Source organism: Macaca thibetana, chromosome 12, assembly GCF_024542745.1.
Source record: "Macaca thibetana thibetana isolate TM-01 chromosome 12, ASM2454274v1, whole genome shotgun sequence".
In the NCBI taxonomy this organism is placed as follows: Eukaryota; Metazoa; Chordata; class Mammalia; order Primates; family Cercopithecidae; genus Macaca; species Macaca thibetana.
The window spans coordinates 116,956,071-116,969,098 of record NC_065589.1 but is presented as its reverse complement, the minus strand read 5'-3'; the positions used below and the strand labels follow the sequence as shown (position 1 = coordinate 116,969,098).

The 13,028-nt window shown below is 43.4% G+C and overlaps 2 protein-coding genes across 2 annotated transcripts in view; one reads left to right on the top strand and one right to left on the bottom strand.

Annotated features, from left to right (window-relative positions):
* CFAP221 (cilia and flagella associated protein 221) overlaps window positions 1-152 on the bottom strand; it is a 113,606-nt gene extending 113,454 nt beyond the window's left edge. The window contains exon 1 of the mRNA XM_050752702.1: window positions 72-152. The gene's annotated coding sequence lies outside the window, so the exon portion shown is untranslated. The remainder of the gene's footprint in view (window positions 1-71) is intronic.
* The window catches only part of C12H2orf76 (chromosome 12 C2orf76 homolog), a 447,011-nt gene that overhangs the window by 183,942 nt on the left and 250,041 nt on the right, over window positions 1-13,028 (top strand). The gene's annotated exons all lie outside the window — the stretch shown is intronic.

The window sequence follows — 13,028 nt, the reverse complement described above, 5'->3', positions numbered from 1 at the left end:
TCAGCAGCTAGGCTGCGGCGCCCCAGCGGCTGACCCTGGGCCACCCCGGCCCCAGGTCCCAGGCCGCTCACCCTGGAGGTGGTTCCCGGGCCGGATTCGGCCGGCGCCGGCGCCCGCTCGGAGCGTCGCCATGACGACGCGGACGCGCTCCCAGGGCTGGCGGCCGGGCGCGACCAAACGCCCCAGGGCGGGGGAGCCGGGCGGCTGCGGGCCAGGACCAGAGGCGGCGGGTGACTCCTGGGAGCTCGGAGCAGTTTGCCGGGCCTGGCCAAGAATTGACAGCGCGACTTACGGCATGGGATGCGAATGGATTCCCGAGGGGACATGAGAAAGTTGGAAACACCACACACTGGAACCCTGCAAGAGCGGAGCGCGGGAGAGAAGCCGGACGGGGCGGAGCCGCCGGAGCCAGTGGGCGGGGCTTCACCTGACAGGCATCACTCTTGACGCCCACTTTCTTGTAGTTTGTTTTACATTTTGTGTTGCAGCAAATTTCAAACATACACGAAGGCAGACCGACTGGTAAAATAGACCTTCAACACCCAGCTGCAACGATGATCAAACCCTAGCCAATCCTGTTTCATCCGTATCTTTCCCTGACTCCTAGTATTATTTTGAAGAAAATCCCAGACATCATTTCATCAATAAATATTTCAAAATATACCTCCAAAAGATAAGCGTTCTTTAAAAAAACATAACCACAATACCTTAGAAATTATAATTTATTAACATCTTCAAATTATCTCGTGCCATATTTATTTTTAGAGTTTGAATCAGAATTCAAATACATTTTGCACATTGGAATAGATTGATGTGTCTTTTAGGTCTCCTTTCATCAACAGATTCCTCTTTCATCTCTTTTTTAGTTGTTGCAATTTATTCACTGAAGAAACTGTTTCTGTCCTTGATACTGATATTTAAGAATTCAAATAAAATTTGTATATCAAAACAGATTGATGTGTCTTTTAGGCCTCTTTTCATCAACAGATTCCTCTTGCATCTCTTTTTTTAGTTGTTGCAATTTATTCATTGAAGAAACTGTTTCTGTCCTTGATACTGATATTTAGGGGTTGTAAACATGAAACCGCGCCCGCTCCTCTGACCTCCTGCCCTGTCCATTCCACCCTGCTCATCCATGAACATTATTTTTTTCAAAGACAACTGAAGCTTCTCTTTTCCCAGGAATTGTCCTTGTCTCACTCCCTGCTTGTATGGCTTTGATACTTGCTTGATGTTACTTACGGCTTCATGTTGATGAGAGGGTATAGTAAGAGTCCAGTGAGGGTACCTGTCTTGTTACATTGCCTCTTGTGCTGGATGCGTATATTCCCTCCCTGCTCTTTCCCAATGAGAAATGTTCATTTTTTCCATCTTCCCATTCTCCAATTCTTCTCTGTCCCCCACCATTATTACTTACTAAAAATCTCCCCATCTTTCAAGGCTAGCTCTGGATAAGGTCTCCTCTCCTCCCCACCCTCCTCCTAACCCACCAGTCCGGAAGGACTCCTTCCCTCCTCTGGACTTCCATAACCCCTTGTTCCGCCATCTTTATCTCTATATTGCACCCAACATGATTCATGTCTGTGACTTAAACTGCAGAATTCCTAAGGGAGGGAACTGTACCTTGTCTTAGGATCTCCCAAAATCCTTGACACAGTGTTTTGTTTTTGTTTTTGTTTTTGAGACAGAGTTTTGCTCTTGTTGCCCAGACTGGAGTGCAATGACACAATCTCGGCTCACTGCAACCTCTGCCTCCCAGGTTCAAGGGACTCTCCTGCCTCAGCCTCCCGAGTAGCTGGGATTACAAGTGCCTGCCACCATGCCCGGCTAATTGTTTGTATTTTTAGTAGAGACAGGGTTTTGCCATGTTGGCCAGGCTGGTCTCAAACTCCTGACCTCAGGTGATCCGGCTGCCTCGGCCTCCCAAAGTGCTGGGATTACAGGCATGAGCCACCGCACCCAGCCACTTTGACACAGTTCTTTGTCCATATTGATTACTCAGTACCTGTTGGCCAAGGGGGTGAAACAATTCATTTGTTTATAGAGTAGGTTGCTTTAGTTCCTTCTGTTTTCTTGGCCCAAAACTGTAGATTTCAGAACAGGTACTATGCTTCCCACAGTCCCAGACCTCTCCATCCAGCACAGATCATGAGATATTTGTTTTCATACACTTCTTTATTTTTAATTTTTTATAGAGGTGGGGGTCTTGCTGTGTTACGAAGACTGGGTTTGAACTCCTGGCCTCAAGCAATTTTTCTGCCTTAAACTTCATATGCTTCTTAATGGATATTGGGTAACACTTTTTCATTTGTACTTAACTTTCTTGAGAAAAATCACCAAAGTTCCTATTATATATAGATAACCCATAGGTCTCTATATAAGCAGTAAATCCAATTGAATATTATAGTGTAGTGGACACTGCTGGTCGCCTACTTTCACTTTCTTTCTAATGGAACCACAGCTTTACTCAAGTTTCTCCCCAGTTCCCAGTTCTAACAGTAGACCCTGATTGATCTAGGTCAGGCCAGGTGTGGTGGCTCTTGCCTGTAATCCCCAGCACTTTGGAATACTGAGATGGGAGGATCACTTCAGCCCAGGAGTTTGAGAGAAGGCAGGGCAACATAGTGAAACCTCATCTCTACAAAAAATTTTTAAAATTACCCCAGTGTGGTGGCTCACACCTGTAGTTTCAGCTCACAGGAGGCTGAGGCGGGAGGATTGCTTGAGCACAGGAGTTGGAGGCTGCAGTGAGCTATGATCGTGACACTGCACTCTGGCCTGGGTGACAGAGACCCTATCTCAAAACAAAACAAAACAATGCAATCCAGGCCAAGTATGGAATTCCCAATCCCCTTGCTGACACTGCCCGTGATTTAGTTAGGGTTGGATACGTAGCCCCATTCTGGTCACAGGGACAGGAAAAGGGTTCTGGGGGTCTAGAAAAGACTTTCTTTCTCCCAAGAAAGATATACATAGATACGGTATTTTTCTTCTTCCGGACTTCTGAGTGTCAGGAAGTGATTCTGGAACTGCAGCTGCCATCAGAGGTCATGAGGGGCCCGAGTGTTAAAGAGGTGACAAGGTCAGGAGAACAAGGAGACAGAGAGACCCTGGGCCTGGATGATATCATTTCACTTCTATTTGTTTGGTCCTTGCATTCCATTTTCTCTTTCTTCCAACTGAAAACAACTGACATATACTGACTTCTGGACACTTACTTCTCAAGGTGTAAACTGTGGCACAGGAGCTTGTTAGGAATGCAGAGTTTTGGGCTCTCCCAGAATTTGGTTCAGGCTACTGGAACAAAGCCTGCATTTTAATAAGATTCCCCAGGAGATTCATAGGCACATTAAAGTTTGAGAATCATTAAACTGATGGAGCCTTACAATTATAGCTGTATTAGATAATCAATTATGTAATCAATTTATTTATGTGGTCCACATTTATTTCACTTAGAGTTTACAATGAGCAGAACACAAAGGTGTCACAGCATCTGCCATATGAGTGCAATGAGACAAGTGTGATAAAAGGCATGGAAGCTATAAGCCTCAGTAGTATAGGGAGAGTCATTAATTTCCTTGCCTAAAACTCTTTGGTGGTTTCAAATTGTACAGAAGATAAAATTCAACTTCCTTAACACTCTTATTTTTTCCCCCACAGAAACAGGGTCTTGCTCTGTTGCCCAGGCTGGAGTGCAGTGGCACCATCATAGCTCACTGCAGCCTTGAACTCCTGGGCTCAGGTGAGCCTCCCAGAATAGCTAGGACTATAGGTGCATGACACCATGCCTGGCTAATTTTTTTTAACTTTTTGTACAGACAGGGTCTCACTATGTTACCCAGGCTGGTCTTGAACTCCTGGACTCAAGTGATCCTCCTGCCTTAGCTTCCCAGTATGCTAGGAATATAAGTGCAAGCCACCGTGGCTGGCAAAAAAATCCTTTACACTCTTTTAGGTCTTTGTAGGACCTAGCTGCTGGCCCCTTGCTTCATCTCCTCCTCACCCTGCTTCATTATGTTCCCCCACCTCCCCTTTGCCTGGTATAGAGAGTGAAAGCTGGCTGCAAATTCTTTGGCACTGCTCCCAAGAAGAGGCGGGGTCTCTGTCGCCTCCTCTTGAGTCCAGGTGGTTCTATGACTGCTTTAACTGCCCAGTGGCATCCTACCTGAATTCTTGACACCAGAATTTGTGAGATATAATAAAATGATGTTGTTTCATTCCTTTGAGTTTTGGGATAGTAGGTTATTCTGTAGCAATAAATAACGAGAAACTTGGCTGATTCCTACTCAGCCTAAGGGTTTCTTCCTCAGAGGGGGCTTTCCTGCCCTTCTTTCTATATCGGGTCCTGCACCTTGGTGCTGTTTCCAGTACTGTGTTCTTTCCCTTCATAGCTGTCTTAGTCTATTCTGGCTACTATAGGAAAATCCTTTAGACAGGGTTCCTTACAAACAACAGAAATGTATTTCTCATGGTTCTGCAGGCTGGCAAGTCCAAGATCAAGGCACCAGCACTTTTAGTGTCTGCTGAGGGACCACTTTCTGGTTCATAGATGGAGACTTCTGGCTGTGTCCTCACGTGGTGAAAGGGGTTAATGAGCTCTTAGGCCTGTTTCATAAGCCCAGTTCACTTAGGCCTGTTTCAGTCAGCCCATTCACGAGGGCTTCGCCTTCATAATCTAACATGTTCCAAAAGGCTCAACTTCTGAATGCCATCACGTTGCGGGTTAGGTTTCAACAAAGGAATTTTGGGGGACACATTCAGGCCATAGCTGCTGGGTTTACCTCTTTGACATCTGTCTTCTTGGACTGTAAGTTCAGTGAAGGCTGACTAGTTCACCACAGTGTATGCAGTGCCTTGCACACTACCTGGCACATCCTGGGACCTCAAAAATATTTGTAAAATTAACTCATTAATGAGTTATACCAAGTGATTTCTAAAGTTTAAATTATATATATCTTTGGAATATGGGTAATATAGTCATGTGGTTCAAAATTCAAGAAGTAAAAAATCTCTCTCCTTCCTCTGCCTTTTGCCATCAAGTTCTCTTTCCCGGAGGTAACTCATGTTACCAGATTTGAATTTATCTTTATAGGAATATATTATACATATCAAAGCAATTGTGTGTATGCTTGTATTTGTAAGAAGTTTATCCCTTGTTTATTTTATTTGTATATTTTTGAGACAGAGTCTTCTTTATTACCCAGGCTGGAGTGCAATGGTGCGATCATGGCTCACTGCAGCCTTGACTTCCCAGGCTCAGGTGATTCTCTGGCTTCAGCCTTTTGAGTAGCTGGAACCACAGGCATGCACCACCATGCCTGCCTAATTTTTTATACTTTTTGTAGAGATGAGGTTTGGCTATGTTGCCCAGGCTGGTCTGGAACTCCTGGGCTCAAGTGTTGAGGGAAGCCCACCTCGGCCTCCCAAAGTGCTGGGATTACAGGTGTGAGCCACTGTGCCTGGCTTACCCATTGTTTAAAAAACCCAAATTGCTTACTTTTGTGACTCCCTTTTCTTCACTTAAAAATATATCCAAATGATTATACCATACCTGTACATGAAGTACCTCCTCATTCTTTTTTATGACCACATAATATTCCATATTTCTTTAACTAGTCCCCCATTGTTGGATATTAGGTTGTTCCTGAACTTTTGCTTTTATAAGCAATGTTTTACTTATTTTTATAGATGTGCACATCACTTCTACAGACACATATATACATCCATTCATATACATATGAGTATATCTGAAGCAAAAGTTTCCAAAGTTGAATTGCTAAGTCGAAAAATCTGTGCATTTGTAATATTGATAACTATTGCTAAATTGTCTTCCATGGGTGTTGTATTAATTTCTACTCCTATTTGTAATGCATAGGAGTGTTTGTTTCTTTACAGCCTCACTGAGTATATTATAAAACCTTTATATTTTTCTCAATCTGATGGTAAAAAATAGTATTTCAGCAAGGTTTTATTTTGCATTTCTCTAATGATGAGTGAAGGTGAGCATATTTTCATATGTTTAGGAGACATTTGTGTTTTCTTTTCTGTAAAGCCATGTCCCTTACTCATTTTTCCATTTGGCTGTTGGTCTTTTTCTTATTGAGTTGTTGGAGCTCTTTATATATTGGAAACATTCATCTTTTGTTTTGTGATAACTGTTGCAAAATTTTTTCCCAGTTTGTCATTTGACTGTGCTGTTCATAGGTTTTACTTTGCAGAATTAAAAATTATGTTGTGTTTATTATCTATTGCTCCATAACATATTACTCCAAAACTTAGTGATTTGAAACAACTATAATTCTTTATTTTTTCTTATTTTTTTTCTGGGATAGAAATTTAGACAAGGCACAGCAGAGATGGTTTGTTTCTGCTCCATGGATGTTTGGGGCGCCAGGTGGAAGACATGAAAGCTGGAAGATAGAATCATCTAAAGTCATCATAGGGGCAAAGGAAAATTTTCCCTCGCCCCTCTGAAGGTTTGGGTCTGAAATAAACAGGAAATAAATTAAGGGGAGAAAAAGCATGCCCATTTATTTACATGCACAGAGGTATCACAAGAAGGTGAGTATCCAATAACCCAATGAAGTCTAGAAGCTTATATAGTATTTTGAGTTATAAAAAGAGAATTAAATGTTCCTGGGAGATGCTGGTGACAAACTATGGGAGGGTGAGAGGAGGAAATGCACTGTGAGCAAAGGTTATCTTATTGTGCAGATAAGGTCTCTCAGGTAACAGCCATCAAAAGAATAGGTGATTGCCAGTGGTAATCTCTGTCTTGGGAAGATATCAGACCTTCATCCATCTTTGGGCAGGTAAAGAGGCTTCAGAGAAAAACCTTTGCTTGTATCTGCTATTTACTTTACTATCGTAGATAGATATAAATTTCCTTTACAAAAGGACAGCTTTCAAAACTATTCCTTTCTGCAGTTCTCTAAATAATCAACTTGAAATATGCCAAAAAGGGTATTCTGGGGTGGCGTATTCTGACTACCCACAGCTTCATCTGGTGGTTGATCCTAAAGCTGTCAGCTGGGAGCCTGACGAGGCTCTTGGCCAACATAGTCATATGTGGCCAGACTTCCTCACAACCTGACCACAGGTCCCAAAGAAAAGTGTCCCAGGAGAAAGCCAGGCTTAAGCTGTATTTCCTTTTATGACCTAGCCTTGGAAGTCAGTCATGGAGCATCACATCCACCTCATCCATTAGTTGAGGCAGTTATGAATGCCCACCTAGGTCTAAGAAGAGGAAACATGGACTCTACCTTTGGATGGAGGAGTGTCAACATCTTTTATTTATTTTTTTATTTATTTTTGAGACAGAGTCTCTGTTGCCCAGGCTGGAGTGCAGTGGCACGATCTTGGCTCATTGCAACCTCTGTCTCCCTGGTTCAAATGATTTTCCTACCTCAGCTTCCCAAGTAGCTGGGACTATAGGTGTGTGCTGCCACACCAGCTAATTTTTATATTTTGGGTAGAGATGGGGTTTCACCATGTTGGCCAGGCGGATCTCGAACTCCTGACCTCAGGTGATCAGCCTGCCTTGGCCTCTCAAAGTGCTGAGATTACAGGTGTGAGCCACACTGCACCCAACCAAGTGTCAACATTTTGAGCGAATACCACAGTCTCTGTTCTTCTGGGGGTAATTGTGGATGCGAGGCTGCAGAACTGCTGTAGCCACCTGGCCACCATCTTGATGTTATCCAACTCCAAGGAGGGCAGAGCCAAGAGAACCATAGGCAAACAGAGGCTGGTCCATGCATGAGTCCACCCTGAAAACAGGCTCTGTGTCTGCACTCTCGTTATGTGAGTCAAGAAACAACTTAATTGCTGTTTAAGCCAGTGTGAGTCAGGACTACTGAAACTAGATTTGTCTGATGTCAACATTCTTGTCTTTATTTCAAAGGCCTTATCAGGCAGAAATGTGGGGAGTCTCTGGGAGGTGGGGGTGCACCTGACCTTTCTTTGCTCCAACCAGTGAAGATAAGGCCTTGGGAAGACTAGTAACCATGTCTTTCAGGCATGGTTCTTATTTGCTCTCTTTTATTCGATCTGTGTTATAATAATTCATATAAATATTCAAAAGGATGCTGACAAATGGAGGAGACAACTAAGAAAAGTAAAGAAAAGCCTGCTTTCCTGAGAAAGCCAGTCCACCTTTCCAGAGTGTAAACAGTGAGCCTGGGCCATAGTAACCTCATTAAAATGTTAGTGTTATACCTTTGTACTTCAGAATAGGAAATCATGTTTGTCCCATTATTTACGGCTCATCAATAATACATTAGCTCAGCTCCCAGTAAAGCTGACATTCAGGAGAGGACAGATCGTTTTGTTTGGTTTATGCAAAACCCCAAAGGGGCAGAGCAAGTTCATTGCACTTGTGCAGTCATGTGGTGAAGACCTTAGACCCAGACACACAGGGGTAGCCAATTTCTCACTTCCTTCCCAGAGCTCTCCTTCCCCCTCACCACCCCCTACCCTCACTCCTGGCCCCAAATCAGCTGCTTCAGCTCAAAGATCACTTCACTAGAAAGTCTTCCCTAAGTATAAGTCAGGGCTCTTTCAGTTACAAGTTATGGAAATTGATTTAAACAGTCAAAACATATGGGAAGGGGGTGAGGGTGTGGGTGGGAAGAGAGAGAGAAGTGTCAGTCACAGCTGCATCTAGGTGCCACATGATGGTATCAGGATTTTGTCCCACACCATCTCTTGGTTCTCCCCAGCCAAGTTGGCTTCATTCTCAGCCAGGATCTCCTCATGCTGTGGAAAAGGCTACCATCTTCCTTTTAGCTTGATCATAATACCAACACATAGGTTTTGTTGATGCCACTCCTATTGGTCCACGTTGAGTCCTGTGCCCATCTCTGAAGAAATCACTGTGGTTAGTTGGTTGAGGGATGGGGTAAAGCTCTTTATTCAGGGTCATGTGCTGACTCTTGGGGTTGCTCATGGAGAAAGCCCCACCCAAGTTACATGGTCTGAGATTGGGGGAAAGGATGTTCTTATCCCAGAAGAAGGGGGAATGAAGTCTGGACAGCAAAACCAACAGATGTCCATTAACTTGGATCTTACAACATTGTTGATATTCAAATGTATTTGACCTGCAAAAATGACAGCGGATACGACTCAAGCTAATGCACTAATCCTCCCGGCTTGGCCTGGTCCCTTATTATATGCTATCATAGAATTTATCACAATTTGCAATATCATCCACCATACATTCTGCAGTTGCTAGTGTCAGTCATCCAATAGGTTTGCTAAATACGTGATTACGCAAGTCTCTTAATTCTTTAATACCAGCCTCAGTCATCTTTCTGGGCCTCCTGGGAGGGGTGCTATCATAGCATCCTGGCTTTATGTGGGTCCGGGGCTGGCAAAGGCAATTTCCTCAGGTCTCTATCGTCTTAGCATAGCACCTGGGACGGGCGTTCAGTAAATACTCATCCACTGAAAGTTAGTTCTCCAACAAGTGTTTATTGCTGTTGGAAAAATGCAAAGAAACATAAGTCATAATTGGAAAAGTAATTAAAAGTAAGATCTTCTGTCAACCTGGTGAATCTGCTCCACAAAATGAGGAAAACAATGAAACTATTTTATGATGGAAGAAGCATCAAGCCAGACTGTGATGTGCATCACTGGCAATCCACAGGAGTTTGCCAAGACAGACAGAAACCTCACCCTTTTATATGGCCAGGCAGATATAACCTTTTATAAACATGTAATTGTCTTTATCAAATAGAAAAAGAAAATATTTCAGATTTCCTAATTGTAAGAAGCAGGAAATCACAACGAGGAGCCAAATGCCTAGGCTAAACCCCCACAGAGACAGGAAGACAGGGGATCATCTCCTGGGTGTTCACATTTCAGTGAGATGGATCTAAGGCCTCCAAGAAAGACATTCCTGGGATGCAAACTGGCAAGAGGCTTGTTTAGGTTTTAAAAAGATTTGCATATATCTCAAAGACGCAGAGAAAGGATTCCTTATTCTGTTTTGTTCTGATTTTGTTTTTATTGATACATAATATTTGTACATATTTATGGAGTACGGGTGACATTTTGTGACATACTTAGACCACGTAATGATCAAGTCAGGGTCTTTGGGGTGTCCATTACCTTGAGTATTTATCATTTCTGTGTGTTGGGAACGTTTCAGTTCCTCTTTTATGGCTATTTTGGAATATACATGATTTTGAGACTCAGAAAACAATAGCCCAAAATGAAGGCCTCAGAAGCAAAAGTTTTTCTCTGACCTTCTCTTGCCCACCTTTCTCTCAGTCCTGTTCTCTCCAAAGGCCAGCCACTGAAACTGGTCCTTTTCCCTAGCGCAGATCATAGAAACCAGAACCCCTTTTCCCCAAAGCCAACCACAAAACCAAAAAATATTACTCTAACTTTTCCTCTGCCTTTCTGTATAAAAACTGGCCATAAAGAAATCATCTGACTTCGGCTGGGCGCGGTGGCTCACCCCTGTAATCCCAGCACTTTGGGAGGCCGAGGCGGATGGTTCACGAGGTCAGGAGATTGAGACCATCCTGGCCAACATGGTGAAACCCCGTCTCTACTAAAATACAGAAAAAAAAAAAAAATTAGCTGGGCGTGATGGCAGGTGCCTGCAATCCCAGGTATGGGAGGCTGAGGCTGGGGAATCGCTTGAACCCGGGAGGTGGAGGTTGCAGTGAGCTGAGATCGTGCCGTTGCACTCCAGCCTGGTGACAGAGCAAGACTCCGTCTCAAAAAAAAAAAAGAAACCATCTGACCTCGTTTGACTGTAGGTCATAGGACCTCCATTCTGGAGAGGACTCTCTGCCCTGTACCCAGGAGGAAGGAATGCTGCTCAGAGAGGCCCAGAAGAATCTATGTAGATAGGCCTTGCTGGGCATTTCCATTCAGTCTGTTAACGTGAGTTCAGACCCTTTTTGTCCAATCATATTTCTACACGGCTGTCCATACTGAACCTGAGCATAAAAGTGGACAATTTCCCTGGTAGCTTGGGTCTTCATTCTAAAGGTTCCTATGTATACTCATTAAATAAATTTGTATGTGTTTTCTCCAATTAATCTGCTTTTTTGTGAGTTGATTTTTCAGTGATCCTTCTGAGGGTAAAGGGGAATGTTTCCCTTGGCCCCAACAGTCTGGCTCTGTGAGGAGAATCATCAAAGTCGCTTTGCTCTTCTGGAAGCCATAGTGAAGGGAATCCAGAACCTGATCAGCAGGTGTAAGGATCAGAATTTCTTACCAGTCTGGCTCCCAGCTTCTCTCTCTGTGCAATTAGGTCAAGCAGACAGTAAAAATCGTTGTTTCCTCTGCAAAATTTTTATTGGAGAGAGAAAAGTCTTTGTGTGACTAGTCTTGGTCTAGTGTACTTTTTGGTACTTTGTGGTATGAATATTCATATCATTTGATCCCTTTTCCCCAGAAAGAGTCTTTGTTTTTGTCTTTCTATGTTGTCATAAAGAGGACTACCAGATAAAGTCCACTCTCATCTTGTTTATATCCTTGAAAACTTGACTTGTGGCCACGTGGGAGCACTCTCTCTGCCATCCCGGGGGGCATAATTTTTGGGTCCTCTCAGGGGGCCAGCCTGAAAATGGCTGAGAACCTGAGACTTTTTTTTTTTTTTTTTTTTTTTTTTGAGGCGGAGTTGCCCAGGCTGGAGTGCAGTGGTGCGATCTCGGCTCACTGCAACCTCTGCCTCCCGGGTTCAAGCGATTCTCCTTCCTCAGCCTCCTGAAGAGCTGGGATTACAGGTGCCCGCCACCACGCCTGGCTAACTTTTTTGTATTTTTAGTAGAGATGGAGTTTTGCCATATTGGCCAGGCTGGTCTCAAACTCCTGACCTCAGGTGATCTGCTTGCCTTGGCCTCCCAGAGTGCTGGGAGTACAAGTGTGAGCCACCGTGCCCGGCCGGACCTGAGACTTTTTGCTGTGAGTATGTCAAGCTCTTGGGAGAATTTGTCTTAAGTCCCACCCATAAGTGGCTTTTGTTGTCTCAACCAACCCTTATTGTGGGGAAAGTCCAGTCCCAGGAGGACCTACACAGTGTCACAGAGTCTGTGACTGGTGAACCCTCCACAAATTTGTGGGTTGCTGGAGGCAAACACTATTCTTAACCATCTGTGGCAGCAAGAGTTTTTTGCTATCTCAGCCTATTCATGGGAGTGAATTTTTTGGGGAGCAGGAGGATTGTTTCCTCTCTGAAAAGCGTATTGGATTGAGTTGCTTTTGGAATAAATACACCGTTGAAAATTAATCAGTGCCCAAAAGATGGATCTTTTAAATTAGAAAGACTCTTAAGTTTAAAAAGAAATTTTAGAGATCTTTTATTCTAAACAATTGATAAGATCCAAACAAGGGAAAGACACAAAATGGGGTCATGGCTAGCCTTAAAAATTCTCTTTACTAAATGAGACAGCAAAAATCTGACCAAAAACAAAGTTAAAAATCCTTTGGATCCTCAAACTTCCTGCTTTGGATTCCCTCTGGTATCAACATTAAATGCCATTCCAGCTTGTGATCTAGTGACTAGGGATCAGCACTTTCACTGCTGCAGCCTGGGTTTAATTCCCAGCCAGAGCACCAGTCCCTGCAAATTTAAGTTCTTTAGCCCAGGAGAAGAAACATTTATAAAATTTGGTTTGGTATTTGTGTGATTCTTGGCTTTTGGGGTACTCATTTGTTATTGATCCTTTCCCTTTCCTTGGACAGCTTTTGATCTCCTGTCTTCTGTCTGTAAAGGAATACAGGGATTTGGGGCCTTGGTCTGTAGACACTCAGCTGAGACCCTAAAAAATATGGTCAGAAAGAAATATGGGTTGTACTAACAAAATTTTCCTTTTTTTTTTTTGGGGTTGTCTTTAGGGTGGTTCTGGATCTTGTAAGGACTGCTTCGCACTTCTTTAGATACACCTTGTGTATCATTGGTTAAGTCATAACCTTCATTAAGGTTTACTGGCTTTGGGAAGTCACTTAGGTAACTTTGTTTTTAAAAAAGTTCAAAAGCTATTAACATCAGCTGTATGTCCCAGCTAAAA